The 26181-nt window shown below is 46.8% G+C and overlaps 1 protein-coding gene across 2 annotated transcripts in view; it reads left to right on the forward strand.

Annotated features, from left to right (window-relative positions):
• XPOT (exportin for tRNA) overlaps positions 1-26181 on the forward strand; it is a 464061-nt gene that overhangs the window by 322413 nt on the left and 115467 nt on the right. The window lies entirely within an intron of this gene.

Genomic DNA, 26181 nt, shown 5'->3' on the forward strand with positions numbered 1-26181 from the left:
TTCAGCATCTCCTGTGTGACCGTGTAGTTCTACTGTGCATGAGAGGAGTCGGGGTTCCTGTGCTTTTATGTTGTGGTTTGTTGTGCACTGGTTCATTCAGGTTTGGCAGAGGTGTGCCAGGATACTAGTGGTGGATGGTACCAAATGCTTAAGGAATGCTAGATGCGTCGAAGGCAGAGGCCACACAGCCAACCACAGTGAACACCCTCCTCCCCCGATGTTTAGACCAGACCACAAGAAGGGGCCGCAAGGTGCTCCACGAGGCTGCCCCCTCGCACACTGCAAACAGGATCCCAGTCCCAGAACGGTGACCAGCAGAGACCACTCCAGTCCCCCGGTACCCCACGGTTCTAGTATTCAATGTGAGCGATCAAGGGGTTCAATGTCAGTTATGGTCTGCAGGTAGGCGGATGGCACAGGCCCAGGAACTGACCAGAACAACCAGGGTGTTCAGTGGGAAGAGACGGACCAACTAGCAACATGTGAACCCTTGTTTAAAGAGATCAGGCGCTCCAGGGCACCTCAAGTACATGCATGGATCCAGCCCCTTGGTGGCTCATGTGCAACCCCGGGCCCCTTAATCTTTTCGTCACAGTTCCACGGGTAAGAGAAGGGCCACTGGGAGTCCCAAGGTCTGCCCCTTCACCACAATCTCCTTGAGTCCAACCTCTATACTGCCTGCTGGTGGGCCACCGCGGATGCTGACATACCTGCGTCTTGGGAGCCGCCCACTGCCATCGTGCAGGGTCCTGTATCAAGACTGCCCACTCGTAGTCTCTGCTGGCTGTCCCAGGTGAGTGGGGCCTACTGCTGCCACACAGTCCACCTCGTACAGATGATGATGGAAAGAAGGCCGGGAAGGCCCCTGGGGTAAACTGGTCCATTACACCAGAAGGCCCACTGGGACCCCGCCTCTCTTACACTAACTGGTCCCTGCGGCACCCGGGGGCCCGCTTTTTATCACAGGTGGGGTCAGGAGGGAGGGCAATCCCCCAGCAGCAGACCCAACAGCACCTCTCCAAGGCCAGGTGGACCACCAAGACAGCCACCTTGGTTCATGTAGGCCTCTCGGCAGAAACGTGGTAGAGCCCAGGGAGGCAGATAACGATACTCCAGGTAGACTGAGGCCAGGACCCCTGGGCTGCAGGTTGAATATGTGCATCTACAAGGCCCCAGGCAGTTGCGCTTAGAAGGGCTCCAGCGGTGCAACGACGCTCACCCCACACAGTCCACCATATTAGGCAGGATTGGGATCGCTGCTATACATCAGGCATGCAGAGGCAGCAGTAACCACTCTCGATCCAGCGGCAAGCAGGGCAGGTCCGGGGGCATTCTGGGGTACCCTGTCATGGTAAGGAGTGTCCTGATGGCTCATGGATGACGGAGGGATCCTAGGCACTCTTAAAGTGTGACCGCCATCTTGACGCTCCAAGCCACACCACCTTGTTCGCAACCTTATATTAAAATGCCATGAAATGATTTACATATTGGAGTTTGTTTTCTTTCTCTTTGCCTTCTGGGAGGATTCCTCATGCCTACTGTGAGGAAACTGGGTGTATTATATTTTGTGGTTGTGCAACTGCACTGTGTAATACACTTATCGACCCCTTTAGGTCCAGTAGATTGTCTGTAAAACTCTCAGCTCACCCCTGGGTAGCTCTGGCACTGAGCAGCAAGGCTTAAGCAGAGGAACAAGTGTAAAGAATGTAAACTGCACAAAAACAGTTGAAGAAGAAAATATTTTTTATAAGAATTCAGAAACTAGAACAATAAAGATCTACAGGAGGGTTCCAGAGATATAGATTTTACAAGCAATAATAAATGAAATCATTTTCACTCATCCATGAACAAGCCTTTGCAAATTCAACCAATTGGACACTTCAAACGTTAAAAAAAAATCTTTGGTAAGTGACAATGTGGTTGGTTAGAAGTACTTGGGACGACCAACTCTGGTCTGGGAGCTAGTCAGGGTGACCAGCAGGGCCCTCAAGAACAGTTATCTTGCCAAAGTAAGCAGTCCTCCAGCAGTTTCAGGTACTTTATCTGCATTGAAATGGATTCCCTTGGTGTGGTCCAGATACAAGAGATGAAGGATGCGAAAGATGCTCTAAGGATTCTGTGGATGCAAATCTGTCAATGGGGGTCCTCCTGTAGGGATTCCTTGGTCCACGAAGATGGTGCAGTGTCCTGGTTGTAGGGTCGACATCCCACAAAGTGTTTTCCAGTCTGGCTGAAGTCCAGTCACCACTGGACTACCAGTCACCCGTTATCGTGGTCACAGGCCAGTTCTTAGTGGGTCCCAGCAACTCTCTGACTGCACTTCCAGGTTCAACGAACTCTGGTGCAACACTGTGCATCGGGTCTTGGTCCTTGGTGCTGCACGGTGGCGGTAATAGCGGTTTGAAGACTTTAGGCTACCAACTTGCCCCAGCAGGCTTCTTCAGCTATTGTGTCCCTGTGCTCCAAATAGGAGGCCAGTCAGCTGGCCCTTGGAGCCTCTTGGCTTGACTGGTCTCTGGAGACAGCTTGAGCAGGACACAACAGGCACAGGCCCTCTCTTTGCTAGCCAGCAGGTGCATTCTTCTACAGTGCAACTTATTTTTACTGGGTCCTGGGTGCAGCAGAGCAGTCCTTTGGTCCTTCTTCCAGGTCTGACAAGATTGGAGTTCTGGCTGCCAGGGGTGCCCTATTTATCTTCAGATAATGCCCTCAGGGTGGGATGCAGTTGGTAGCCAATTGGCTACCAGGTTTGGATGACCACTTCCTGGGAAGTGCGGCATCTGGCTATCCCAGGATGTACCACCCTTCCCACTGTCAACATGGTGAGAGCCCTCTCTCGACACTTAGAACTCCCTAGCCTGCCCCCCAGATGTATGGCTACACTCCCTTGAACAAACCAGTTTCACAACTAGCTTCTCTTTTCCTGTCTCCAGTGCCAGCCTGTCTGCCTAAACAATAGAGAAGCCCCTCTCCCAAGTGTAACTCATCCATTTGCCCTTCAAAGGCGGCTTCTCCTTTGAAGCTCGCCTTTTGGGCAAACACCCGTGTGGCTTCCAGAAGGAGGGAGCTAATATCTCTTTTCAATGCAAGTCTCTAATGTGTCCTTTTCTGGGAGTCCTTAGCACGTCTCCCAGAAGGGTAGAAAGCTGTCTGTAGGACAAACCCCGTGTAAATCAGTAAACGGGCACTGGAAACTTTGGGCAATTAAAGTGGCAACTTCTAAAGTTGCACTTTGCCTACCAGTGACATTAAATTCGATGTAACCATTAAATCAGATTTAATGCACTGATTCTTTCGAAACTAACCAGTAACAACCTTAGTAGTGCCATTCACACTTAGCAGTGCTGGGGTGCCAGCTTGTAACTCTGTACTTGCCAATAGGGCTACTAGCCTTTCCAAAGTAAAAACAACCTTTTTATTTTTTTTTACTGCTGGAACATGTAAACAGTACATGTTCCATCTTTTAACATACAGCCTTAGGGCTTGTTAGGCCTGCCATACGGGTGACTTGCATACATTAACAAGCATTGGCAAAGCCAATAGGTTTCTGCACTGCCCGAGCTATTGGCCTTGTTAATATGAATATCTTTTAGCCATGTTGTCTAGCAGCACATCTGCTGTTCAGCATGGCTGAAAGGTACTCTAAACCCAGAATCACAGGATGTTGAGCCGGCTCCGAATCTCTTCACCCCCCGCACCATGTTGAGTTTATTGTCCTGCCACTCCTAACACAAAAAAGCGCTATGGCGTGACCTGTGTTGGCTGCACCATAGCGTTTTTTTCAGTGACTTTCAGCTATGCTGAACAGCAGATGTGCTGCTAGACAACATGGCTAAAAGGCATTCACATTGACAAGGCCAATAGCTTGGGCATTGCAGAAAACTATTGGCTTTGCCAATGCTTGTTAATCTATGCAAGTCAATAGCTCGTCCCTTGCTGAGATTTATTGACTTTGCCTGTGCTTGTTTGTTTTTTGATGGGGTCTTGTTGAATAAATGTGGAAGTGATACTGAGAAACAATTGAGGAACTTTAAAGTGAAGCAAGGAAGTGGCATAATGGCCAGAGCTTCCGACAGGGGAACTGGGGAACCAGGTTCGAATCTCTGGGTCGGCTGAACAATTTGTGATCCTGGGCAAACACTTGCGCTTCCCCCTGCCTATGACAATGAATGGGTGATTGCCTAGTATGACTGGTGAGCACTCAAAGCACTCCAAAACCATCGGCTGCACTATGGCAAGATGGAGGATGGAACAAGCACTCCAATATCATCAGATTGTGCAGCAAAAAAAAAAGCAGTAGCTACGAAGGAGGTAGTGGGGGGACGGGCAAGCAGGGATGCAGGAGGTGATGGGAAGATGGGAAAGCAACAAGAGGAAAAAACCTTAATTGAAGCAGGATCCACAACACAAATGAATGTGTCATTGCATAATGTAACTGGTGAGCACTTCAAGCGCTCCAATAGCACCAGCTTGTGTTCGCGTTATGGCAAGACGGATGACGGAGCGAGTGCTCAAAAACCATTGGATGGTGCAAAAAAATAAACAAACAGGTGCTGTTCATGTTTTAACAGCTTCTTAAGAAATGCATTTGTTATGTTTACATGCTTTCATTTTAGTGGTATGTTAATATGTGTACAAGGGAGACTGCCTGAAAACAAGTACTCTTATAGATTGATTGGAAACAATCACAGAAAATGCTTTGGCACTGTACCTGTAGACAGACAGGTAAAAGATAGATGGATGGATAGATAGAGAGATAGATGCATGCATGGGTGTATAGATAGATAAACGATGGATGGCTAGATAAATGATAGATGGATAGATAACAGATAAAAGATGGATAGATAAACGATGGGTAGATAAAATATAGATAATAGATGGATAACATATATTTAAATAGTTAATAGATAGATAGTTAACAGATAGATACAAAATAGATAGTTAACAGATAGATAGGTAAAAGACAGATAGATAGATAGATAGATAAATAAAAGATAGGTACTGATGGTAGCTGTGGCCTGTTTCAGCATGCTGTTCTCTGCCTGCCTCAAGATGAGTCTAAGTGAACCCTCACAAACTCCAACTAGTGAGCACAGTGTCTAGCAGATATCACTGCAGTGTATGCATTATTCCATTTAGCCCAGAACTAATACTAATTTCACTATACAGTTTATTGATCTAATTTTGACAATAACACTATTATTCCTTCAGAAACAACACTTGGTTTTATGTTTGCTTGTATAGCTGCCCAGTGTTAAAAGTAATACAATAATTTTTACAGAGTTCATTGTTCTCTCAACAACACTGTACTGCTTTGTACCTGCCCCACTCTGGCTACGGGCAACTGACCTCCGAGATGCTAAGATTTCCAGTTTATTTTTTAATACTTATACTGCCAAGATGCGTATTTTATTTATGTAGCGCTTACTGACCCTGATGTAGAGCTCTTTTGTTGCTTATTTATTTTTAATGTAAAAATCAGGCGTGTGCAACCTCAGGTATGGAATGCTTAACCTTCTTGACAATGGAACAGACTAAAAAGCAGGCATTCACATCCTGGTGCAGCCCTAAAAACGTCAGCATTGTTTATTTTTCTCCGCTAGGGTCAAAGCATGTATGATCACAGATAATAAATGCAAATGAAGGAGGGCATTGTTTGTTTAGAAACCCCTTCATTTTACCCTTTCCGTACTCATGACGGAACCACTCCGTCATGAGCCACGGGTGCGCTGTGCTCATGACGGAGTGGTTCCGTCATGCTGCGGCCGTTGGCGGCCGCTCCGCCCACGCGGCGCTAATTCCCCGCCTGTGTGGGCGATTAGCGCAGTGGGCGGAGACGTGACGGAACCACTCCATCATGAGCACAGCTCACCCGTGACTTGTGACGGAGTGGTTCCGTCACGTGCACAGCGCCACCGCAACTGCCCCCAAACCCCCCCCCAGCGCCGCGGCGGAATTCCTGCCGCGGCGAAGGGGTTAAAAAACTATTAAATAAAAACAAATGCTGCTTTCAGAGCTTGTTGTCAGAACCTCTAGGGAGTGTGGGGTTCTTTTCCAACATCCTTCATTTGTTTAACAGTCTGAAAGGAGGGGATTTTTTCTACAGAAAACCACAAGACTAGCAAAGAGCAGAGGAAGGCGTGCGGGCACACCCAAGCCCTGCTTTAAGCTCTGATTTATGGCCCTACTGGCGCCCTTCTGCCTGGTTTACAGAGATGACAACAAGTTGTGCCCAGGATCGGCCTGCAACGCTGCAGAGGCAAGTCTAGACTGACATCGAGCATCGGGCACCGTTGGAAAACAATGACGAGAAAAGAACAATAGCTACAGGCCTGTTTACCGAGGAAGCCTGGAGCACGTAATGAGCTCCTGAATTGTTGGTGATTTGCATTTCAGTCTGTAATGTGAGCTCTAGCTGAACACTCACCCCACCGAAGACAGCAGGTAGCGGCTGCTACTGGGCGGGGGGGGGGGGTAATAAAAGAAAACCCTTACCTTAGTCGCCATGCCGCCACCTCTTCCTGTCTTCTTCCTGTCTCCGGTCCTGGCAGCAGGAAGCACCCAGGCTCCCCTAAGCAAATCGCAACGCTGCTATGCAGCATTGTGATTGGACTGAGAGCTGTGACAGGAAGCCTATTCATGTTCTCCACTAGGCTGTGCATTGCAGCCTGGTGGGTAACATGCATAATGCGGATTCATGTTTGGCCGGCCCAAGAGAGCCGGGCAAGCAGTCATGCGCACTTAGGGAGTGCAAACTACTCCTTCCCTGCTCTGGCCAGCCCTGCCCGCCCTGCATGAAACAGACTGCAATTGAAAAAATAAAATGATAACGATTCATTGTCATTTTATTTTTCCTTTTGAGCAGTGGGGTAAAGCTCCTCTGCCTTAGCGGAGGAGACGCCACTGGAAGACAGGCAAACATGAAACACGAGCAGGAAACTAAGAAGAAAATAGTCCCTCAGACAAACACATAAACAACCAAAGTGTAAAGATACAGTATGTGGCCGTGCTCGATGGGAGGAAACAAAACACAAAAAGGCAGGATAAAAGATTTCACCACTAGCAAGTAAGCATTTTTAAAGGACAGTGCACGGAACGAATAAAAGCCAATGGGCGGGCATAAGCCCACAAAATATGTACAGCATGTCTCGAAGAGACAGTGCAAGCACTGTCTAGCCAATACCTAAAAAGGGAACGTTGAGTTTTGCCATTTCTTTAAATTGCAGTGTTGAGTTAGCAGTTGTAAACTGACTTTCCAGTCTGCAGTGGCAGACTGGGGGTCATGTTTAACTTGTCATACCTATGGGGCACAATTAGTACTGCAGGCCACAAGCGACACCTCAATCTACAGGTACCTGACTGGTACCAAATACTAGGGACTTATAAGTAAGTTGGGTTATGCCAACTGGGTACAAGTCAATTATATTACACCGTTTTAAGTTTCAGAGCATATGCACTGAGGCCTGTTTAGCAATGTTCAGGGTATTTCAGAGCCATTACACCAGAACCTAGCTGTCAAAATGGGGGGGGGGGGGGGCAGTGTGGGGGGGAGGGTAAACCTGCAAAAAGTCTGTTTCCTTTCCTTACTACTAGCTATTTTTTCTGAGGTCTCACATGTATTAGATTACCCATCATTGAATTTTAATCATCATTCATAAGTGCTTGGATATTCTCATACCAGCAACAGTATTTCGGAACAATTTTAAAGATGATTTATATAATGGAAATATATTGGATAAAACCAAATAATTTAAGCAGTCTCTATTTTTAATACGTGAACGAGCAGGAAATGGAATTAGGTTCTGCTCCTTCAAGGGCTCCAGCACCAACTGTGTCCTGCATCATCCCAGTTTTTCATTTCTTCTAGAGAGGTTTGACGAAAAATTCACATCTGCAGTTGAGCTTAGTTTGTTTCTTTATGAGTTGCACCCATTTGGTTTTTGTGCAGTTTTTCCTTCAGCTTCCTTTTTCTACAACTGGGAACCCTGTTCTATAATTATACCAAATGTTTCAGGAAGACAGGCAAGAAGATGGACACCTAAGGTGACATTTTTGAGTGTTTGAAAAACATGACGGAGAACAAATGTAAACATTGCAGAGAGTGTTGAAATTTAAATCTGTAATTAAAAGTATTCTCTTTAGTGTGAAAATGAGCCTTCTGTGAAAGAAAATCCTGTCAGTAGCTACTGCTCATGCTAACAAGAGAAGGGAATAGAGTCCAAAGTCTCAGGCCTGCCTCATTCCTGTCATCCTAAGCCTCTTTCCTTGTCAAGACCTTTACCTGTCGAACATTTCAGTCTAGTCACCCTCTTTCGTGCTTGGTCGTGATGCCTTTATTGGTAAAATGCTTAAGATCAATGCACTTTTCAGCATCAGGGAGACTCTTACTTCTAAGAATACTGCCACTGATCATCTCTGACTATTTTGTCTTGAGAACATACTTTGGACTCTAGAAACAAGATCCTGTAGATATCTGTTAAGGACATCACTCTGGGGTGCCACAGTCTTCACACCACCCCCCAGAAGAGAGTTACACTGGGACTCCTCCATCTTTCGCCATTGTCTCCATTTTGGTTTCTGCTGCTCTTAAAATAACTTCATGTTGGAATCGACTAGAATAATCTTTTCCCTTCTAGATACACAACAGCCTCTAATGCCTTGGTGCTCAGATTTCATTCTGTGACCTAACAAAAAATGCATCAAATATACTTAACATGCGCATCACTCTGGTGCCAGTCCAAACAACTATCATGATTGAGCCCCTGGAACTATGTTCTGTTCCTAAAAATATGCTTCTCATGTCAGCTTTCCTAGAACTAGCAATGCAAGTGTGGTGCATAATGGCATTTGCAATATCTTGCCTATGAAGAATTAAAAAACAATGTTTTAGGCTTATCTCAACAGTACACTTTTGTAAGGGCCTAGTAATTTACTACCCAGTGGTATCCAATTCCAGTTGTGGTAAGATGCACTTAACTCTTACAGAGGTACAAGGACAAGTATGCAAGAGACTTCATGATCTTTTCCAACATTTTTCCTTGAATGATGGACAAGAGACTCTGGACCTGCAAACAGAGGGTCAGGTAGTCTAAAGTAGCATAATTAGAGCTTTGGCGGAAGCCTTGACAGCAAATGATATAGCTCAGTATCCCTACAGACGTTTTTAGACCTTTGTCTGCCAAAATTTAGACCTGACACACATCAGACAATCATTGGCTATCCTTTATCAGGTACCTTATTTTTAATGCTCAAGTGAATGAAGAATAACCAGAATGAAGATTGGGTCTCCCATCTTTTGATCCCCCAAATGAATCACTGATTTTCTCCTCCTCCCCCCCCCCCCCCCCCCCCCCCTTTGAACATCCTGATAATAGAGAGAGTTTGAGTTACCTAGTTCTGATACAATTTGAAGCCAATTTGTTTAATCAACTTCAGCTACTACAATAAAATACCACGAAGTGTGATGGAGTGGGTAATAGAAAAGATTCAAAGCATTAATTAAAAAGGGTTTTGTTTTGAGGTACTTTTGTATCCAGAATAGTCTGGGACGAAGGTTTAGGACCTACACCTGCTTAAGACATTAATAAGAAATTTAGGATGCTTGCCTTTCAACAAAATCTTTCTCTGAATCTTTGCTGGACCTTTCTTTCGGTTTCTGGGTAAGGTTTTTGGGGAAATCCCTGTGGTCTCAGGAAAGTGGTTACATTGTTCTCACAAACCCTCTGGCAGGAAGTTTGTTCTTTTCACACAGTCTTGGGACCATCAGGATATTGTTTCTGGACCACTGGGGAAGGTCTCATTGGCCACAAGCAAGTTACATAAGCTTAACTCCAGCATACACTTGCAGGATCCCCAGAGAGCTTGAACCAGAAAGTCCCTGTATCAATTACACTTTACCTGTCCTCATACCAAGTTGCCTCCCTGGATGACTTTAATGCCTTTGTCTGGCCCACTCAAGTCAACAGAACAACTAACTTACGCTAAAGCATATGTCCAGAACATCATATCAGGGCCATGCATTTGCCACTGCTCGAGGAGTAATGTGGTTACAGACTGCCACACAGTCTTCATAATCAGTGTTTCAGTCTGAAACAAGATTTTGTGAAAAGGATAAAAAATCATCCTCGTCTTTTGGACCTCTACTCATGCTAATTCCTAATGGCATACAACAGGGCTCTGCACCCTTATCTTGATCGAATAGGCCCTGGACAATTTAATGCCCCTATGGCATGTGGCATTGGTGCAGAACAGAGGTTCTAAGGATGGTTTTGTTAGAATATTTTGGCTGCTTAGCCTTGCAAAGGCCAATAGTGTGGGCCCAAAAGGAAGTGAACCTTTTCCAGTGATAACTCGAGTGCATTCTCTGAATGCATGCCATTCCTGAGACCCAGTTAGAAATTCTCACTCCCTGGGAATACCCCCTCCCTGCTATAAACGGGGGCTTCCATGTCCTGGTACACCTACTGGTACACCAGTAGTCACATACACATACATTTACAAGGATAAAAGGAAAAAAGGTTCAGCCATGCAACTATTGGTGTTCAAATGCTTGGTGCTCATAGAGGCTCACTCGGTGCATGATATAAAGAATAGATATGCTGGTATAAAAATACATAAGGTCGCGGAGATCACATTGGTTGGTGACCATAGAGGTTTACATAACTAGTACCGGTTTTAAAAAGACTTAATCCCTTGTTTGTGTGTGACAGTCAACGATGTTTCAAACCAGAAATTAATTGAAGTGTCAACCTGAGGACTGAAAAAGAGTGTAAAAGGTGAAAAAAGCAGGGAATTGAATGAAAACCCAAGTGTCCAAAAGAAGGAATTTAGGAAAAAGAATTTCCAAGGAGCACTTTCTTTTTAGAAGTCTCAAATGTAGAGCCTGTGACAGGCCTCCACTGGTGCTGGTGCATGTGAACACATGGGTTTACAGGAAAGCTGGTCAATAAAGTCATCACTGATTGGAAATTGGGCAAGAATAGTCAAATGTGTTTCAGTGACACCATAAGGGAACCAATGTCTGTGGCTTGTGGGTGCCTAGATGTTCTACATGGCCTCCTGAGACATCTTTTCAGATGAGACCATCCCTTTCAGAGTCCCTCCTGATGTAATTTATCACCAAGGATATGACTTTAGAATCTGCCTGTGAATTTTTAAGACACTCATTCATCATGTTTTCCAGTGTGAATCTTTTCTGAATTCATATTCTGTGCATTATTCCTCCATCTAGTGGTTGGGTCCAGAATACTTCTTAAAAACTTTTGTTGTTTTACTCGTTTTTTTGTTGTTGTTGATGGGCATCGACGGACCTCCATTTGGTATCCTCTTGAGATATCCTCCGGAAGCACCCACCTTGGGTCACCATCTTCAGATTCTTTTTTCCCGCAATTAGGTTTGGATGTATGCTGAAGGAGCTACAACAATTGGAAGAAAAAATTCGTGAAAAATCTGGAAAAGTCCACCGAAAGTCTATCGAAGAAAGGAAACATCTAAGAAGGTACCGGAGATCGGTTCTCGAAGTTTAATGTTCTTTTTGACAGTCCCGGAGAATGCGCGTGCAGGGGGCTCCCTGCGCATGGTGATGAAGACTCCATTTCAGTTTTGCAGGAACTGCCCTCATAAGTTTGCCCAAAAAGATCAACACCCGGTCTGCAACGTCTGCCTGCCGAGAGACCACCGAAGTGAAGACTGCAATGCCTGCTCAGCGTTAATCTCCAAAACTCTTAGGGTAAGAGAACGACAGCGAAGGGCCCAACACAACATGCAGTACCAACATCCCCCACCATCACTTTGAGACTTGGGCCTGTCAAGCGATGAAGACAATGTCACCGAAGGGCCGGAGGCCGATACCCACATTGTGGTCGTCAGCACATAAGGGGGCAAGAAGACCTCTCAAACCGAAGTAAGAGAACAGCCGTCCACGAAAAACTTACCTGAGTTGCGAAGATTCAACTCTAAATCTTCGAAAGAAGCCTCTGCTTCAAAGCGCTCAATGACAGCAGTCTCGACCGGAGAGACAAGTACACTCAGATCCTTCGAAAATGACACCACAGCGGTAAACACCCTCAAATAATCTGAGACGTCTGAGGATGGTCGAGGAAAGGACGTTTCGACATCGAGACAAGTCAAGACCTGAAGGATAAGGTCTTTCGACCACGTTGTCTTCAAAAGACTCTTAGTCGTCGAAGAGAAAACTCGAAAATCTTGACGCCAAATAGCAAGCGGCCGAGTTAGAGAGAAAGAAGAGAAGGTTCGAGGCTAAAATGGTGATTTTATTTTTTACAAAAGAAGAAAAACTTAAAAGATAAATGAAGAGAATTTAAAATCCCCTTTTACGAAGCTGGCTCTGTATATACTATACCAAAGTAAGGTATAGTGTGCACAGTCCAGTGGATCCCCAAAGGCTTGCAGAGGTTAAAGTAGATAATACCATACTCTCTATTTGTGGTAGTGTGGGCGAGCAGTAAGGTTTTAAAGCTTATCGGATGGTTGTGGTAAGCATTTACTGTACACACTCGGGTAAGAAATGATGTCACACACTCAGACTGAACTCAGCGCAATTGTGTGTATCAAAAATATCTTTGTTGTATTTTGTTTTTAGAACCAAACAGGACTTGGTACAGGTAAGCGGAATTATACTTTTCAAGACGTATTGATCAACAAGCAAGCTAGATGAAAATTACTTTTGTTAAAGGTTTGTAAAATATTCGAAGACAGTTGAAACTACGTTTGAATTACTTTTGATTACTTTTTAGATTACTTTTTCTACTCAGTGTGATATGCCTAGATATCACACTGGGACATTTCCTAGATAAAAGTTAAGTAAGTCAGTTTTTGTAAACACCCAGTTTCTTATGTTTTCATACAATTCCCAACTCCGCACTTCAAACTTTTTTTCACAGAAAAGCAGCCAGTGCAGTCCTATAGGAGGAAATGAAGTTATCGATTTAAACGTAACTACTTGGTGGTGGGAGTTTGATTTTTGGGGTTAGAACCAGGGTTCCCCTAAGGTCAAGGATGCACTCAAAAAGCATCCTCAGCGGCACTAGGGCGGCCGGGTGCAGAGTGCCAAGGCCCAGTCTTATCCAGTGGGGGATAGGGGGCCTCTGGTTGGTGGCTGCTCACGGGCACGCGGCTTGGATGTGGGAGAAAAGCTCATAGCGTTTAGGTCAGAGCAAAGAGAATCCAAAATAGTACACAAAGTGCACCCACAGCAGCACTGGGACGGCTGGGTGCAGGGTGATAATTTGGCATCGGGTGCCCTGTTGTTTTCAATCAGAGTTGCCAGTTTGGGGTTTTGGCTGCAGGCTCCGTCCAGGAAGTCTTCCGGGAGGAACCAACAGCAGGGCAGGTAAGTTGGAGGGCTCGGGGACGTAGGTGCACCTCAGGTCCTCTACTTTAGGGTGCTTGCTGGACCAGGTGGGCCACTCTGTCTCGGGCCGTGGGCGACAGATGCAATGGTGGTTCCAGGTGTCTTTCTTTGGTGATTCTTTTGAACAGAGTTGCTGTTCACAGGAGATCCGGTCTTGGTTGAAGGCACTCAGTCCTCCCAGGGGTTCTGGAGGTCGCAGGCTGCAGGACAAGGTGACTTTTGGCGCAGGATCTCTGGAAACTACAGCCGGGCAGGTAGGGCTGGGGCCAAGTCATTTGTCCTCTGCAGTCTCCTCTACTGTGTGTCTTCTTTTAGCCTTCTTCGTAGGTTGCAGAAATCTGTCTTCTTGGTTCAGGGTTGCCCCCTAAATACTGTATTTAGGGGGGTTTTAGGGGTCTCGAGGTTAGTAGCTAATGGGCTACTGAACTTAGGGTGACTATACCCTTGGTGTGCTCACCCCACGTTGGGGAGTGGACACAATCCCTAACCCTGATTGGAGAGTGTCTGCCATCTGCAAAATGGCGGTCACTGAAGAATGGGCTTCACCTCGCCTCCCCCACCTTTGGGGTGGGGTTGGCAGAGGTGGACACACCTTCTGGACTGTTCTAATTTTTCCTGCCTGTCTTCCCGCCGAAAAGGAGGGGAGACAGGAAGGTGGCCTGCTCCTGATAGCAGGAGTGGCTGGGGGTCATGTTACAAAGGCTGCTAGGGAGGTGTGACCTCCTCATGCCCAGGATAGGCTTTGTTTCTGGGCCCAGGGAGCGAAGGCTCCCACTCCAGGTATCCAGAAACATGTCTCCTGATGGCAGACAAGTGTTTACCCGGAAGAGGCTGGTCCTTTTTCAGGGGGCATCTCCAAGATGCCCTCCGAGTGCATGGTATAATAAATTTCCACACTGTCATCCGTGTGGGTTTATTATGCTGAGAGGTTTGCTACCAAACTTCCCAGAATTCAGTAAAGTGATTATGCTGCTGTGTATTTCGAAATGACAGACTCCCAGACCATACACTCTTTATGGATTTACTGCAAGAATGGACTTAGACACTGTAGGGGTACAGTGCTCATGCAATTGTACCCTCACCCATGGTATAGTGCACCCAGCTAGAGGGGTGTCTTACCTATACTATAGGCAGTGGGTTGCAGGCATGACACACAGTTATATGTGCCATGTCGACTCTTCATTTTTCTCTGCACCAAAACACGCAGCCTGCAAGGGACACTGTGTGTCTTAAAGTACAGGACCCCTAAGGGTGCCACAATATGTGCTGCAGCCCTTAGAGGCCTTCCCTGGTCACAGTGCTTTTACTACGCGCACGCCTCCACGCTGCAAGCGTCTGAGACATGGCGCTGGAATGGACCCCCTCCTTCCTATCCGGCAGAACCCAGAGCGTCCGCCTCCCCCCCATTCCGGTTCAAAGCCTCCAAGATCATCTGTGGCATACCCCAGGGATCCTCCCTCAGCCCGAATCTATTCAACATTTACATGGCCCCGCTCGCACACGTCGCCCGACAGCACAACCTCAACATAATCTCCTACGCAGACGACACAACTGATCCTCTCCCTCACCAAGGACCCCATCACCGCCAAAGCCAACCTCCACGAAGGAATGGAGGCCGTCGCCGACTGGATGAAAACCAGCCGTCTGAAGCTGAACTCTGACAAGACGGAGGTCCTCATCCTCTGCTCCAACCCTTCAGCCTGGGACGACTCCTGGTGGCCGACGGCACTGGGAGCAACCCCGACACCCACCGACCACGCACGCAACCTGGGAATCATCCTCGACTCAACGCTCTCAATGACTAAGCAGATCAACGCCGTCTCCACCTCCTGCTTCAACATGCTCCGCAAGATCTAAAGATGGATCCCGACAGATACAAGAAAGACAAGTCACCCAGGCCCTCGTCAGCAGCAGACTCGACTACGGAAATGCCCTCTACGCGTGAGCTCCGACCAAGCTCATCAAACGACTACAACGCATCCAAAAGGCCTCGGCACGACTGATCCTCGACGTACTCTGGATTTGGCAATTCAAAGGAAGATGGACATCTTAGTCCATCTACCAGGAAAAGACAATGTAAAGGCAGACTGGCTAAGCAAACAAGCTTCATGTTCCCATGAATGGGAAATGAATCAAACCATACTCAGAGGTCTTCCAAAAAGGGGGACACCAGAAATAGATCTGTTTGCAACTCCACAAAACTAAAAATTCCAAAACTTTGCCTCCAGACAAAATTGCCAGCAGTCCCTGGGAAATGCACTGTTGATAAATTGGTCAGGGAGATTTGCATATGCTTTTCCCCTGATACCACTAATTCACAGAGTGTTCAGCAAATGCGGGATCAGCTGCATAACCCAGATACTAATTGTGCCACAATTGGCAAGGCAAACAAGGTTCTTATAACTAATACAACTATCCCAGGGGAATCTTCACAAATAGCCAAACAGACAATATCTGCTATCTATGCAAGAAGGAAGGATGCTTAGAATTTAGTTTCCACTAGGTTAAGTAGGTGCAGCACCTCACTACACCTAGAACCATGTCTTTAGTTTGGGATACTATTGTACCCCAGTCTGCTAAGTACAGTGGTCTAAAGTTCGTGGAACTAAGGACCCTTTGTAGTCTAAGAAAGATAAAGACAGGTGGCAACCCTACCGTTAAGCTGCTCTTAGAGCTGCTACATCAGTATGATGTCCGTCCTGTGAGGACAGAAGAACAGGAAAATGTGGGTGGGGATACTCCTGAAGAGGGAGCATCAGAAGCTCTTCCTGATGATCTCAGTTCTGAGTATGGGCAGGACGACTCAAATTATTCCAACCTGCCAAACTCTGACCCCTCAGATGGGACAGAGGAGACACCCTTTGTTCCTCCTGGGAGGGTCCAGAGTAGACCAAGGAGGTCTAGATCCTCCTCTAGAGAATCCAATGCTTCAGGACATTTCATAGGGACCTCCATATCTAGTAAGAGGGACAACTCTTTGGACAGGGAATACCAACTGCTTGAACTTGAGAAAGCAAGACTTGGGCTCAGAAAAGATCAGTTGGCCCTTGACAAATAGTCCCTAGAAGTCCAGAAAGCTATGAAGAAATTGGGACTAGAGTCCCATGGTGGCAGCAACGGTGTCCCTAGAATCAGAGAAACTTCTTTTGACAATAGGAACCTGAGCAGGATAGCCCCTCCTTACCGGGAGGGGGATGATGTCCATAAAGGGATCACTGCTTTGGAGAGGGCCTGTAAAGTTCAGAGGGTCCCTCAAGAGCAGTGGGCAGCTATCCTGTGGCTCTCCTTTGTTAACAAAGGAACAGATAAGCTCCTTGCTGTTAGAGAAGAGGATGCTGACAATCAGTACTGAAGAGTGCTCTCAAAGATGGGTTTGGCTTAACCACTGAACAGTATTAGATTACGTTCGGAGACACCTAGAGAGCACAGGCCCAGGACTGGGTGGATTTTGTAGACAGTGCTATTAAGGCCCTGGAAGGCTGGCTTCATGGAAGCAAGGCACAGGACTATGAGGGATTGTACAATTTGATTATGAGGGAGCACATCCTTAATAACTGTCAGAATCAGCTTTTGCATAAGTACCTGGTGGACTCGGATCTGACTTCTCACCAGAATTGGGAAAGAAGGAAGTTAAGTGGGTCAGAACCAGGGTTAAGCAGAAGAACCATGGTAATGAAGGTGACCAGAAGAAGCACAAATCTTCTGAATCCCAGGATAAGGGTGGGGGCAAGGGCAAAGATAAGAAAGAGTCTTCGCAAGGGCCCAAAAACCTGCATCTGGGAGTGAGTCCCAAAATTCCAAAAAAGGCAAAAAGAAACCTTGGTGCTACCTTTGTAAGGTGAAGACCCATTGGACAAGGGATACTAATTGTCCAAAGGCCAAGGAGACTAATACTACCACTGTCCCTAAGGCACCTGCTCCCCCTAGCACAAGTACAAGTGGTAGTACAGCAACCAAGGAATTAGTGAGGTTCTGAGATGGGTACTGACTCAGTCAGGACTCCAGCTCAGACTGGTCTAGTCTGTGATGGTGGCATAGATCTTGCCACCTTACTAGTCGGACCCACTAACTTGGGCAAGTACAGACAACAGCCTTTGATAAATTGAAAAGAGGTAATGGCTTAGAGGGACATGGGCCAGTGTCACTAGGTTGACAGAGAAACTTGTGTCTCCGGATCAGATCATACTTTGACAAATGTACGAAGTAGCCAACGCTAGCAATGTCAGGACTGACCATTCCTTGGCAGTTGTGAACCTCAGCTGGGGCGGGGTAACTGGACCTAAGAAGGTTGTGGTATCTCCAGACCTACCTGTAGGTTGTTTGTTGGGCAGTGATCTAGAAACGTCCACCTGGGCTGAAGTGGAGTTCAGGACTCATGCAGAGATGATAGGCATCTCTGCCAGTGTGTTTGCTGTCACCAGAACTCAGGCCAAACAACTCACCACTGACAAAGCCCTGGATCCTGGAAAAATGGACCAGGTGCTTCTCAGAAGAAGGGGCAGGAAGGGTAATGAATTGCCCACCTCACAAACTCTCAGTGAAGATCAGCCTCCTGAGGGAGAGGATATTAGACCCTGTGAAGGAACTGTCCCAGAGTAACTTGTGCCCGACCAGGCAGAGTTCTGCTTGGGGGCAGGAGGCCCTTCCATTGGGAAGATGTACTCTTGTACTCTTACGGTAGAGACCCCAAGCCTGGTGCCACCAGGAGGTTGGTCATACCCCAGAGGTTTCCTCCTCTCCCTGGCACATGGTATTCCTCTGGCAGGACACTTAGATCAAAGTAAGACTTGGGATAGGCTTGTCCCTCACTTTCACTGGCCCCATATGGCCCCATATGTCTGAAGACACCAAGGAGTGTTGTCGCTCCTGTGCCACTTGCCAAGGCAGTGGTAAATCAGGGGGCACCACAAAGGCCCCCTTAATTCCACTCCCAGTGGTTGGGGTTCCCTTTGAGAGGGTAGGGATTGACATTGTTGGTCCATTGAACCCTCCAACTGCATCTGGGCACAGTTAAATACTAGTGGTGGTGAACCATGCCACTAGGTACCCAGAAGCTATTCCCCTTAGAACCACTACGGGTCCTGTAGTGGCCAGGGCCCTCCTGGGAATCTTTTCTAGAGTGGACTTCCCTAAGGAGGTCTTAAGAGACCGAGGTACAAACTTCATTTCTAGTTATTTTACTGCCATGTGGAAAGAGTGTGGAGAAAACTATACGTTTACCACACTCTTCCATACACAGTGCAATGAACTTGTTGAAAGGTTCAACAAGACCCTGAAGGGTATGATCATGGGAAAAGTTTATGCGAAAATGGAATGTCTTACTACTCTGCCTTCTCTTTGCCTACAGAGAGGTTCCTCAGAAGGGGGTTGGCTACAGCACATTTGAGCTTCTGTTTGGACATCCAGTTAGGGGTCCTATACAGGACATTGTGGACTATGTCCTTGGGCTTCGTTCTCGCATGGCTGAGTACATGAAGAAGGCCAGCAAAACTTCAAAAAGCTTGGCATGACCAAAAGGCTGTCTTGACTGTTTACCAACCAGGCCAGAAAGTGTGGCTGGTGGAACCTGGGGCCCCAGCAGCTCTCCAAGACAAGTGGAGTGGCCCCCACACCATCCTTGAACAAAAAGGTGAGGTCACCTACCTGGTGGACCTAGGTACTCAATGAAGTGCCCACAGGGTACTTCATGTGAATCGCCTATAACTTTTTGTTGACAGGGCTGACATGGGCTTGCTCATGGCAACTGATGAGGAAGAGAGTGACCCTCTTCCTGATCTCTCTCAGAACCCTGGTGATGGAGTAGCCTTGGCAGGCAGCCTCACTGACCAACAGCAAGCTGATTGCAGGCAGGTCCTTAGTCAGTACAGACACATGTTCTCCCTGACACCTAGTCAAACCACCTGAAGTGGACACAGATGACAGTCTGCCAGTAAAGAGTAAAATCTACAGGCAGCCTGACCATGTCAGGGATTGCATCAGGACAGAAGTCCAAAAGATGCTGGAATTGGGGTTCATTGAGCCTTCAGATAGCCCCTGGGCTAGTCCAGTAGGACTTGTGCCAAAACCTCACACCAGGAGTGGAAACTGAGAGATGAGATTTGTGTGGACTACAGAGGCCTCAATGCAGTCACTAGGACTGATGCTCATCCAATTCCCAGGGCAGATGAACTCATGGATACTTTGACCTCAGCAACGTTTCTGAGTACATTTGACCTGACAGCTGGCTACTGGCAAATCGGACTAGCGGAGGATGCCAAGCCAAAAACAGCATTCTCAACCCGTAATGGGCATTATCAATTTATTGTGATGCCCTTTGATTTGAAGAATTCACCTGCCACATTTCAGAGGTTGGTGAATGAACTCTTAACAGGTCTGGAAGCCTGTAGTGCAGCCTATCTAGATGATGTAGCTGTCTTTAGCTCCACCTGGGAGGATCACCTGGTCCACCTCAGAAATGTTCTAGAGGCCCTGCATAAAGCAGGCATCACTATCAAGGCCACCAAGTGCCAGATAGGGCAGTACAAGGTTGTATACTTGGGTTACCTGGTACGTGGAGGTCAAGTTCAACCTTTGGAGAGCAAACTCCAGACCATTGTGGACTGGATTGCTCCCACTACCCAGACTCAGGTCAGCGCTTTCTTGGGCCTGACTGGGTACTACAGAAGATCGGTGCTCCCGGTACCAGTCTTCCAGACCCAGACAGCAAGCTAGGGCTGCTGCTTGCCAGACACATGTTTCTGCCCTCCTGCTGCTGAGCCAAGCTTGGGCAGGGAAGGCAGAACAATAGGTATCCTGTCACAGGGAGGTGGGACCACCTCCCAGACAGGGCTTAGTGTATTTGGGGCAGGGTGGGGGTGCTTGCCAGCACCACATAAGTCTGCTTGCAGGGCACACTTTGTGCCCTCCATGCATAGCCCAGTCCCAACCTGTTCAGGGAGCTGTTGGCTGCCGCTATGGCGCGAAACTGGACAAAGGACAGGGGATAATCCTCCCCCTTGTCCAGCCACTCCTTAGGGAGGGACCCCTGAATCGTCCCAACCCTTTCCTTAGTGTACTTACGGGCTTACCTGAGGGTGGGTCCCTAGAGTCGTCGTGGGACAAGATTATTTTCAGACACCACTTCTTCAACCGTCTGGACACTCTGGACTTTGCTCTGAGCATCAAGGCTGCAACAGGGTAGACTCCTGCTGCTCCTGATCTCCTCGCCCTGCTGTCTGCTGCAACGTCCATGCCTGTGCACCATACAGGAACCTTTCAATGAAATACCAGCATTTGTAAAGCGCACAGCTACCTCCGAAGTGGTGTCCCGGCGATGGGGGCCGTCGGGAAGATTAGGCGAGCTATTGCCCAGAGTCACATGGTGCTGGGCTAACCTGCGGCCGGGACTGGGGATCGAACCGTGAACCCCGTAGACCGGTGTCCGGCACCCTGGCCGCTGCACCACACCTCTTCCACAGGCCTGTGGGCATCCAAAGACACCTGAAGGAATCTCCCTCGAAGTGAAGGTGTCACTTCCCTGCATAAGTTGACCAGTCTGCTGATCCTGGGCTCCCACGGACTCCGAAAGGCTCAGCAACACAGATGATGGTTCTTCACATCCCTCGAGGCCTGACCTGTCCTCTCACCAAGTTTGAGGCCAGTATCTATAGTCTGATTCAGGAACTGAACCCCTGTGCACAGCATAGACTTGCAGTTGCAAAGGCTTGTTGGCTTCCTTCCACCATGATCTTCGGGCTCCAAGAAGCCCCAACCTCAAGCATCTCTAGTGACTAAGATCTTCGTCCTCAACGCATCACTTGCATCGTGGGCCTGCTTCTTTGATGAGCTGCTCGAGGTCCTCTCGCAACTCCAGTGCCTCTGGCCCGTGGGTCCTCTTGAAGGTTATCTTTGAATTCTTTGGGCTTCCCCAATTGCTCGGGGCCTGCTCTGACTCCCCTACTCATGGTGAGTCACATGGACCTTGCTGGTCCCGACATTGCACCTTCTTCGCTTTCCACGTTGTTTGCAGTTGCCAAGCCTTGTTGGTGCTCCTGACGGACATCGACCCCTCAACTCTCGACATCCGACGTGGGACAGCTCGTGAACAGCTCCTGGTCTTCCATAGCGTCGTCTGGTCCTCACAGCTGCAGCTCCAAGGTCACCATCAATTCGCCTGCAGCACCCAATATCGGTGGGCATTTGTCTTCCTTGCCTCCTGGTCACTTCCAAGTGGCATAGACTCTGTCCCCTCTGCTTTCAGGTACTTCTCGTCTTGAATCCACCTTTAGGTTCCACCGGACACTTTCTCCTTCTCCAGCAGCGGCATCTTCCTGAAGTCCTCCATTGGGTTTGACAGCGGTTTCCGGCGCCACTTCAAAACTATGGACCCAGCTCCCCTGGGGCAGGTATCCTGGTTCCTAAGGTATCCACAGGTGGGGTGGCTCTCCAACCTTCTGTCTCCCACAGGGTTTCTTCAGGGTCCACTGGGAAGGGTCCTTCTTCTTTAAAATTGCAACTGCGACTTACCGATTGACTTGCATTTATCCCGCGGTAGTGTTCCCACTCTGCACGTGGCTTCTGTGGGGCTCCTGGTTACTTACCTTGGGTGGTTCCTTGGGTCCCCGGCACTTCTACGTCTTCTGGGTATAGTCTTGACTTGAGTCGTGGTTCGCATACCACTATTTTAGTATATGGTTGGGTCTCCCCCTGGTGACCACTTTGTATTACGTGCTACTTACCTCTTTCTATTGAAAACTATTGTGTGTATCTCCGTTTAGGAGATACCTGTATGTGTTAATGTGTGTTCTATAATAAATACATATTTTTATAAATACACTGTGTTTTTTTTCACTTAATCTATATCAATACCATTATGTTCTGGTAAAACAAGCTGCTTTACACTCCTTCTGGACTAAGCCTGAAGGATGCTTTCCATAGCTGCCACTTGGAGAGCTTTCTAAGGTTGTCTAAGACCACTAAAATCACCGTAAGGGTTGTCTGGATTGGTGCAAGGTGCCCAATTACATAAGTGTACACCATATACCAAGCCAGCTTCTCACACATTCATTCTTGTACCAGCTTAAAAAGTTAAAGGCGATGTCGTTGAGTCAAAAGGAAAATACATTAGGTGATCTCATGTACATCAAGGTTAATCAGGTCTATGATCTCAAAGCGGTGCGTAAAAAGCATGAGACAGCAAAGAGAACATGCTCATTCGGCCGGAGCTGCATATACATAAGCGCTTGACGAGCTTGTGAGAAGTTCAAGACTTTCAGTAACTGGAGAAGGAAACGCTTCCTAGGCAAACTAAAATATTTTCAAAACTACACAAAATGTAGGGTATCCTGTGGGGACATATTTTTGCAGCCAATAGGCCCTAAAGTGCCAGGAAGAGACCAACCACTAGTAGTTTCCAAAATATGGTGTAACAGGTTAAACCTGAATCGTACAACCGCAAATATATCCCTCTCATTAGGTAAGAGAGAAATATATGGCTCCATACCCTGAACGGTTTTTAATAACAAATGCCCTGTACCATGGGTTTCACAAGCTCGATCTGTTTGCGTTGTAATAAAGCACGTTCAAGAAACAAATCCCTCATCCTTTTAAGCTCCAGAGGGCACAGGGAGTGATAATGATGGTATCGCCTGAAGTGATAATTATGGTATATGTCTTCCCTACCCTTGCTGGTAAAAGCAGCCTTCATATAGGCAGGCCAGAGAATTTTATGCGTGTGGTTAAGGGACAAGCAATCCGACAAAATCAGTCTGTTTAGTTCCCTCCCTGGTCCATACCTTGATCCAGCACAGTAAATGCCTGAGAGCAACAAGGTTGGTAATGTATCTAATGCCAAGCTCCTCATGAACAGAGAAGGCCAGGGTGCTTTGTGGTACCTTCAAGATACGTCTTAAGTTAAACACACATTTTCTGCAAGCTGAATCTTATCAGCCATTATGTAGCCCCATACTTCACTGCCATATTGCACCTTAGAGACACACTTGGACTAAAAAAAGATTAACTTGAGTGTCTGGTGACCATGATCTCAGCCTCTGCAAATCTAGCTACAGCTCCTGTGGTCTTGAACAGATCACAAGTCTTACCCTCAAGGAGGGTGTCCAACTCATTTTAGCATCAAATAGCACTCCCTCTTAGGCGAAAGCGGGAACCGTTGCCAGGGTGTAACTCCCCACCTTGAAGGTTTTGGAACTAGTAGACCGAGGGCCAACTACCAAAACATATGATTATGTGAACTTGACTGCCAAGTCCAAACTTTCCTTAAAGGAGACAAACTTATCCAGCAAAGACTGCAGACCCACAGCAGTACGAAACCATGAGTACCGCATCATCGGCTTACAGCAAAACTGGCAACAATCTCATTCCCACCCTGGGGCAGTCAACCTGCACCGAAAAGAGGTCTTGTTCCAGTCCATTAATATGAAGGGTGAATGAAAAAGGTTCAAGTATACAGTCCTTGCTCACTTCCATGGTGATGTCAAAGTGCTCAGTGAGAACCGGCCCCTGTGAGTACCTCACCACAGCCGAGGTGCTGGTATGTAAATTTGATGAGAGGAGTACAATTTCTAGGTCTGTGCCAATCACACGGACCAGGTCCCATAACTTCTTGCGGTTAACCCTATCGAATGTGGGCGTGAGGTCCATAAACGCCAGGTAGAGAGATCCTGGCTGGGCAACGGTGTTCTTGTTTATAATCAAGTAATGGTTTAGATAATTCATCCAGACTACAATGGATGGTGTATTTCAAAATCAAAGTTGTTTCTTTTTGAAGTAATTCTCTTACGAGGTGAGCTCCTCTGGGATCCTTTTGGATCACGGCTAAAACAGACCATTTCAGGTTCTGTTTGTTCTGAACACGTAGAATTCAGTGTTACACTAATGGTGTGGTCAAGACCTTACACCAAATCCGTGATTTGTATTGACCCTTCTGTTGCTGGACTTTTTGAGGGTTTGATCAATATAGAGTTCATTACAGATTGTCATAGATCACATTTTTGTTTCTGCAATTAGTGAACGTTTTATTGATGATTTTGACCACTCATTGTTCAAATACTGAACCCTCAATCTTTTGGGCACAGTAAGTATAGTCTCCACACCGTTGATAATAAATAATGGGTGGTAGTTTCCAGAGACTTCAAAACAAACTCTTCAGGTACTCATTGGGTGTAGGCTCTAATTATTCGATCTCTAATGTTGCGCCTTCCTTTTAAAGCAAACATGGTAGGAGATATCATAGTTTTTAATATAGCTAGTATACGCCAGTTTTGCGTGGCTAATGTTTTTGAATTGGTTAGAGGCAGGTTGAAAGGTTGTGACACATACTATGTTCCTCACATTCCTCGTTTTAGTAGAACATTGTAATAATGTCTCTCTCTGACATAAACTATGCTCTCTTGAGTGAGTTCTTGATCAATTTCTTAGGAGAGCTTCTCTGTAATAATTTAGTTTTGACATTCTCTGCATGTTTGAAATATTCAACTTTGTTGGTGTTGGAGCCATCCTCCTTGCAATTTGTGGGAAAATGTACCGTATGACCAGTTTTTGAGAATATGAAGGAATTGCTCCAACAAAGATGAACATTTATGTCAACGTTTGGGAAACTATGCATTTTTTAAATAAGTTGTGAGGACTGACTGATATTTGCGGTCGGCCTTATTATCTCTTGAAATTAAATTCAATTAATTTTAATTAGTTGAGGCTCTTTGGTGTTTCTCTTTTATGGCCCTGTGTCTTCCAGCTGTATATGGGCTCAACCCTGTTTTGGTGATTGAGTATCAATGCACCAAGGTCACTGCATTCTGGAGACTTTAGAGGCTCGTACCAGGTAGTAGAGCTCAGCTTCTTCGGGCATTGCCTTACTTATTCCCAACCTGACCATACAGATCCATGATCTGACTCTTCCTTGCCCCTTCTGTTAGCCTAGCTCTCGCAATGTGCAGGTGGTGTTTGAGAGAGAGGTAACCACTAGGACAGCAAGTGGAGACCTCACTACATGAAATAGTGTTGGAAGCTGGTATAAACTACTTTTTGTTTGGACACATGACCTTATTCATGTTTCTCTCCTGAGAAACCGAGATGACACAAGAAAAGCAGAGACACTGGATTTTGCTTAGTCAAACTGTCAGGCCAGCCACTTGCAGCAGTACTGTTGGGAGATTACCTCAACACCAAAAGTGGTCTGGCCTCTGAAATTCATGATTCCACCACCCCCGCTGACTAAAGAGATCTAGGAGGAGCAGGTTTTAACACCAACCTCCGTAGAGCAACCTCGGATTTGTGTCTCTCTGGAGTTCGGTGATACCATTGATCCATCTCTTTTAGGCATCCTTGGGTAGTCAAGGAAAGTTCACCAAGTAGCTGGATGGTGAAGGCCATGCTGTAAACATCGCTTACCGTGAAAATGTTTCCCCGCAAGAAATTACAGCGCTTGTAACCACGCATACCATTACTCCTAAAGTCGGAAAAACGACTTGCGGAGGGGGCAGAAGGTTTTGGATTTGAAATCCAACACCTTCCCTACTGTTGCACATACTGGTGTTGGAATAGTAGATTATACTATTCCAACATCCAGCACCCCCCCTCCGCAAGTCGTTACGACATGCGAGGTAATAGTACGCGTGGTTACAACTCAGTCGTTGTAACAACCGGGTTGTAATTCCCTGTGGGGAAAAAGCATGTTTTAAAAAGCGGTATATTCAGACCGTGCAACCGGCTGCCACAGTTGCAGCTCGCCCACCCAATTCTGTGGTCTCCTGTGATTTAGCAGGGATTTGTAGCCAAAAATGTTTCACCAATGACAGGTATACTTTTTATTT

Source organism: Triturus cristatus, chromosome 4_1 (assembly GCF_964204655.1).
Source record: "Triturus cristatus chromosome 4_1, aTriCri1.1, whole genome shotgun sequence".
NCBI classification, from domain to species: domain Eukaryota; kingdom Metazoa; phylum Chordata; class Amphibia; order Caudata; family Salamandridae; genus Triturus; species Triturus cristatus.